Source organism: Ursus arctos, unplaced genomic scaffold (genome assembly GCF_023065955.2).
Source record: "Ursus arctos isolate Adak ecotype North America unplaced genomic scaffold, UrsArc2.0 scaffold_3, whole genome shotgun sequence".
NCBI classification, from domain to species: Eukaryota; Metazoa; Chordata; class Mammalia; order Carnivora; family Ursidae; genus Ursus; species Ursus arctos.
In genome coordinates, this window is record NW_026622985.1 from 97736487 (window position 1) to 97743727 (window position 7241).

A 7241-nucleotide genomic window follows, 5' to 3' on the forward strand; every position below is an offset into this window, starting at 1 on the left:
TCAGATGAATAAAATTAGAAAATAACATATAAAATGTAATATGTAGTGCCTGCTGTTATGGTGTGAGATGCTAAGATCCTCCCCCACCAAAGGCAGGAGTATAAATTGGTACAAACCTTCTTGAGACATTTGATAACATGAAAACATTGTAACAAATATATTTCTATGTTCTATTTTTTTTAAAGATTTACTTATTTATTTATTTGACAGAGAGAGAGCCAGCCAGCGAGAGAGGGAACACAAGCAGGGGGAGTGGGAGAGGAAGAAGCAGGCTCATAGCGGAGGAGCCTGATGTGGGGCTCGATCCCATAATGCCGGGATCACGCCCTGAGCCGAAGGCAGATGCTTAACCGCTGTGCCACCCAGGCGCCCCTCTATGTTCTATTTTTAAAAAATAATTGGGAGGTGTCTTGGTGGCTCAGTCAGTTGAGTATCTGACTCTTGCCCTCAGCTCAGGTCTTGCTCTCAGGGTTGTGAGTTCAAGCACCAAGTTGGGCTCCTCGCTGGGTGTGGAGCCTACTTAAAAATAAATAAATAACTAGCACATTGGAAACCACCTAAGTATTCAAGAATGATTAGTAAACATCTGCAAAAGGGAATGCTATGTAGCCTTTACAACTTGTACTGTAGAATATTTCTATGGGAAAATACTATTGATAACCTATCAGATCAAGATGCTCTTAGCTATAAATAATAGGAAACCTTGACTCAGTTTAAATTATAAAATTTCCGGATAATCACAGCAGTTGAACCTATCTATTCACCTCTTACTTCCTCCTGAAATCTGGCTGAACTATCAGAAAAGGGGGTGCAGTCAAAACCCGGAAGGATAAAGAAAGGCAGAAAGACAACAGTAATGTGATATCCGATCCCCGAAGCTAGAAGGCTGGCTGGTGGCTGGGGGAGGTCTGTGGATCCAGTAAAGAGAGGACACGGAAGCCTCAGCAGGCAGCCCACAGACATGCTGATTTACCCATCAGAACTGAAAAACTGCTCAAGAATGGACACGTTTGGAAAGTGGGAGTACAGTGGAAAAATTGATGTGAGAAATGAGAACCCAGGTCTAAGAATGGAAAACTACTTGCAGATTTTAGAGGCCAGCGACCCTCCCACAATCACCAAACTTTTACAAAATGTGGAGGCCAGAGCGCCCTTTCCACCTGTGTTTTTGTGTTTGTTACAATTACTGTAGCGTACAAGCTGAGGCATATTAAAAATGAACCTTAATGAACAGAATAGAACATCGACACATCTTCATTCTGCTTCCTTCCTTTTCTTTCTAATCTTAGCCTATACTGTTTAGTTTTGCTTATCTTTGAACCTTATTTTAAAAAGGATGTCCACATTAAAACTCAGAAATGAGTGTCACAGCAGCATCATTCGATAGCCTCAAACTGGAAGCAACCCAAATGTCCGTGACTGATGAATGGATTTTTAAAAAGTCGTATATTCTCACAACGGAATATTATACAGCAATACAAAGTAGCAGAGTACTTACTCATGTTGCAACACGGTTGAACCGTGAAAACATGATGCTTCCTAAAAGCCTCACAAAGACCACATATTGTGTGATTCTATTTATAGGAGACACCCAGAATAGGGAAACGCATGGAGACAGAAAGTAGATTAGTGGTTGCTAGGGACTGAGGAGAGAAGGGTATGGGTTTTTTGGGGGGGGGGGGGGTGATGAAAATTTTCTAAAATTAAATATTGCACAAATCTGGAATATACTAAAACCACCAAAGGTATGTAAATTATACTTCAATAAAGCTATCAAAAAACAGGTATTATATTGAATATGTTCTTTGGCAATATTTTAAGAACCTTGAACATTATGTTTAAAGATTTATCTAGGGGCGCCTGGGTGGCTCAGTCTGTTGAGCGGCTGACTCTCGGTTTCAGCTTAGGTTGTGATCTCATGGTCTTGGGATCAAGCCCTGTGTCAGGCTCAGTGTTCAGCAGGGAGTCTGCTTAAAGACTCTCTCCCTCTGTCCCTCTCTCACTCGCACAAGTGTGTGTGAGACCAAAATAAATAAACCTTAAAAAAATATATTTATCTAATGTTTATGCACTTCGCAGTAGTGCATTCAATTTTAACACTGCTGAGTGCTTCATGGTATGAACACACTGTCATCTGTTTATCCATACTACGGTGAGTGGATGTGGCAGTGGATACTGGCTTTTGCTGTTAAAAACAATGCTAAGATATTTATACATCTTTCCTGATGCATAGAAGCAAGAACTTCTCTAGAACATATACAGAGCAAAGGGTGTAGGTGTTTAACTGGATAAAATAACGGCAAATTAGTTTCCCAAGTGCTGCACCATTGCGGGTTCGCATTACTACCAGCGCTGAACTCTGCTGCACACCTTCAATGCTCGGTAGAGTCGGCCTTTATTTAAGTTTCTGTCCTTCAGCTATGGAAGAAATGACATAAAATTGAGATCTTAATTTGTATCCCAAATGAACAATGAGACTGAACCTCATATTATGTTTTTTGATCATTCCCATTTCTTCTGTGAAATGCCTTCACATCAGTTTTGCCCATTTTTCTTTTCATTGATTTTTCCTTATTGATTTGTGTGTATACCATATGCTCATACAGTCACATACATATAAAACAAATTAGGAAAGTTAATAAATAGAAAAAGTATACACAACACATATGTGTCTATGCATATGACGCACACACAAGTTGTTCTGGATACTGAGCATGCTCACATGGACTGTAAATATACTTTGTAGCTTGTTATTTTATCTTTTGATGGATAAAAAAATTTTAATGTCAAATTTATTTCTTTTGCATTACAATTATTTTCTGTGTCTGTTTGAAGTACCATATATATCACAAATATATTCTCATAGTCTCCTGTGGTTTTTCATCTTTTGCCTTTACATTTATGTCTTTAATCACTGAAATGGATTTTTAAAAATATTATATAAGGATCCAGGCTTTTTTCCATATGTATCATCTATTCTTGCTACAATTTGAACAGTCCATCTTTTCCACAATGATTTGCTCCTCTTGACATATATCCAGCTCCCTTCCTGGGTTGGTTTGTTCTGGAGCTCTTTCTGGTCTACTTGTTTATCTCTGTACCAATAACATAACTTCAATTACTTTACCTATGTAACATCTTTCCATATAATAGGGTAAGTCTCCCTACTTCAGTCTTATTTGGGAACACAGAGCAGCCATAGCTCCCCGTTGATCAGGCCAAGACTTTCTCAGAGCCGCGCTGCCAGTCTGAAGTTCCCCCTGCCAATCCTCCTTCCTTCTCCCCTCTGCCCACCAGTGTCAGACCTGCATCTCAGCCTAAAGGCTTTCCCTGCCTAATCCTCCTCTTTCCTCCCTCTTCATCTTTCACATTTTATACTTCCAACCACATTTGGCCTCTGTCTCCTGGAAGACCTGAACTGATACAAGGGTCTTGGCTATTTTCGATGCCTTGCTCTATTAAATTTAAGAATCAGATTGCTAAGTTCCAAAATGAAAACAAAAACAAAAATACTTTGTTGGGATTTTCATAGGAATTAACACTGGATGGGTTTATCCACGGCAGAACTGACATCCTGAAAATACAGTCTATGTATCAACATGGTATCTCTTGCCACTTATTTAGGTTTTCTTTAAAGCTTCTTTCAATACAGCATTATAATTTTTTCAGTGCCTTCTGAATTTTTGCGTGATTTCTAGGGATCTCATATTTCTAGTTAAGACTTACATTGTGTATTTTTTAACTCTATTTTTCTAATTCTGCTGCTGGTATTTAGAAAAAAATTTAATTTTTTTTTTTTTTTTGAGTGCTCAATGGAGGGGCGGATGAGAGAGGGAGACAGAATCCTGAGCAGGCTCCTTGCCCAGCATGGAGCCCGATGTGGGGCCCAATTTCACAACCCTGAGATCATGACTTGAGCTGAAATGAGCCATCCAGGTACCCAGAAAAAGTTAATCTTTGAACTAGCAAATCTGCTGAATTATAAATTCTAACAGGTTTACAGACGATTTTAGGTTTCCATGTTACACAAGATTGTACAATCTTATGAGTTTTGTCTCTTCCTTATGCCTCTTATTCCTTTTCCTTGCCTTGCTGTGCTGATGCTCTCAGTACAACGTTGAATATAAGCAATAGCAGGCATTCTTGTTTTGTTGATTTTAAAGGGAATCCTTCTATTTCACGATTTAGTAATGTTTACTATGGGATTTTTGCAGAGACCTTTTATCTGAAGGAAATTATCTTCTATTCCATGGTAAGAATATCATGAAAAGATGTTGTATTTTATTAAAAGCTTTTCTGTCTCTGATATAATCGTACTATTTTTTAATCTGTGAAATTTACATTGATGCATTACCATGACAATACCGAATCCTATCGAATACTTTTTCTACATTGTTTGAGATCTTGTTTTTCCCTTTAATCTAGTTTATATAGCAAATTATATTGGTTGATTTTCAAATGCTAAACCGATCTGTGTTCCTGGGATAAATCCAACTTGGTCATGATGTAGTATCCAATTCCTATTTCATTGACTTGTTTGTTGATTGTGTTTAGTATTTTTGCATATATGTCCTTTAGTAAGAAGGGCTTATATAATTTCCCCCTCGTATGCCTCTGTGCAGTTCTGGCATCAAAGTGTTGGCAGCCTGAGTAAATGAATTGGAATCTGACCCTGACCCTCTTTTTCTACTCTCTGAAACAGTTCACATAAAATTGATACCATTTTCCCTTCAAATGCTTGATAAAACTTATTGGAGAAATCATCAAAGCCTGGACTTTCCTTAGGTCTTATATTTCCGGTCCAATTTCTTTAATAGTTATAGACTATCCAGGCTTTTAAAGTGTCTCCTGTGCAGACTTTAATAAGCTGTACTTTTCTATTAATTTGCCCATTTTACCACATATCAAAAATCTTGAACACAAAATAATTACTAATAATTTATCTTTTGAAGGTCAGTAGAATCTGGAGGGGTGTCCCCTTTTCCATTTCTGATATTGGTTATCTGTGCCTAGGCAGGGGGTTATCAATTTTATTAGCCATTTCAAAGAAATAATCATTGCCTTTGTTGATCCTTTATTTCCTATTTTATTAATTCCTGCTTTTATTATTACATTTCTTCTACACAGGGAAGATTTAATCTGTATTCAATTTTCTTCAAGTAAACATTTATTTAGCTCATTTTTTAGACTTTCTTCTAAGGGTTTAAGGGTGTGAATTTCCCCCTAAGTACTGTCACTGGAGAATTCACTGTGTGATTTCAATCCTGTGAGCTCTGTTGATGGATTTATGGCCCAGTATAAGGTCACTAAAAATGTTCTAAGCATGCTAGAAAATAATGTATTCTGCACTTGGTGGGTGATATGACATTTGTTGACTGTGTTGTCTTCAGTATGCTTACTGCTTGTGGTTTGCTCCTTGTACCAAACACTCAGGTGTTAAAATCTCTAACCATGATTCTGAATGGATTCCTTTACAACTTCTGTAAACTTTGTATTATTCTGGTGAACTAAAAGATTCATCGATTTTGTTACTATTCTTTACCTCTAGTAAAGTAACCTTCCAGCTTAATATCTTTTTTGATATTAATATACACAGATCAGTCTTCCCTTGACTTGTTTAATAGAGGATCTTTCTTCCATTCCCTTAATATTGTTTGCTATATTCTTATGTCTAGAGGTCTCTTTAAAACAGCAAATATGTGATTTTTAAAATCCAGTCTGAAAATGTTAAACCACAGAACTTAGTCCATTTAAATATCACTATTGGTATACATGGACCCAGAGTCTGAACGCTAACTCCACTGGCCCCCACTCCCACCCCCCATGTTGTTCTTCCTAAGTACTCTAGATCTGTATGAGCTGTGTATGTGTATGTGTGCCTGTTTTGGACAGTGCATTTGAGAATTCACTTTTAGAAATACTCTGAAGCCCAGGATGATATCATCTTTTGTTTTGGTCGGGATACAGTGGCGATAACGTCTGAGACCACTTTAACCTACCCTTCACCCAGACTTAAGTTACCAATACTGTGCCATTCTTGTTTCTTCTATACCCCCTACTTCAAATTTTTAAAATCAATTTTGAAAAATTGTCTTTCAAGGCTTGTGATTTTTCGAACCATCCAGATGATGAGAGGCCAAGATGTGGCCTGTGCAAGGCTGGTCTCCTTCAATTTCACCCTTAGTCCTGGGGCTCCACCATCAGGGTTCCTAGTGAGGGGAGTGGTTTACCAAGGTTCCCCAACAAAGTGACACCAACAAAAGTACAGTGCACCCTCAGACCCTTCAACTGACATCTGCATGTCCTTCCTCTTCTGAATCTTCATCTGGTAATTCCTCACTAACTGGTTAGCTCTTTGATACCTTAAACATAAATGTGTATTTTATCCAGTTGTTTTTCTGTTTGGTTTGTTTAACGTGTTCTGCTAGTACTGAGAGTAACACTAACTGGGAGAGTTCAAGTCTTGTAATGATTATGGTATTTTTCAGTTTTTCTGTGTTTTTTTTTTTTTTTGAGAGTGTTTTGGCAAGAGGTGTCCATTGTCCATCTTCAAATTTATTGATACAAAGTTGTTAATATGCTAAAAAATCTCTGCTCTATTCATAGTTACGTTCTCTTATTCATTCCTAAAAACTGAGCTCTTGCTCATTTGACTTTGATGTTCCTGTTTTGTTTTCTATTTCATTAATTTCTACTGTTTTCTCCAATGTCCTTTGAGTTTATTCTGTTTTTCTAACTTAAGCTGTATGTTAGTAGTTTCTAATTGTGATACGACCTTTTATTTGACCTACTGATTTAGAAATTTAAACATTTTTTCCACTATTTGGAGACTTCTAGTCATCCTTTTCTTGCTGATTTCTGACAATTCCATTGTGATCAAGAAAAATGATCTCCATGATGTGGATTCTTTGAAATTTGATGTCTTCTCACAGAACAAGATCACTTTTCATAAATTTCCCTTTTGTGTTTAAAATATACATTATTTTGCATGCAGAGTTCTATATATGTTCATTACATCAAAGTTTGGTTTTGTGTTCATATTCTGTCAACTGACATTTTTAAAAAAGGTTTTTGTTTAGGGGCATGTGGGTGGCTCAGTCAGTTAAGCATCTGCCTTCAGCTCAGGTCATGATCCTGGGGTCCTGGGATGGAGTCCCACATCAGGCTCCTTGCTCAGCATGGAGTCTGCTTCTCCCTCTGCCTCTCCCTCTCAAAATAAGTCTTTAAAAAAATATTTTATT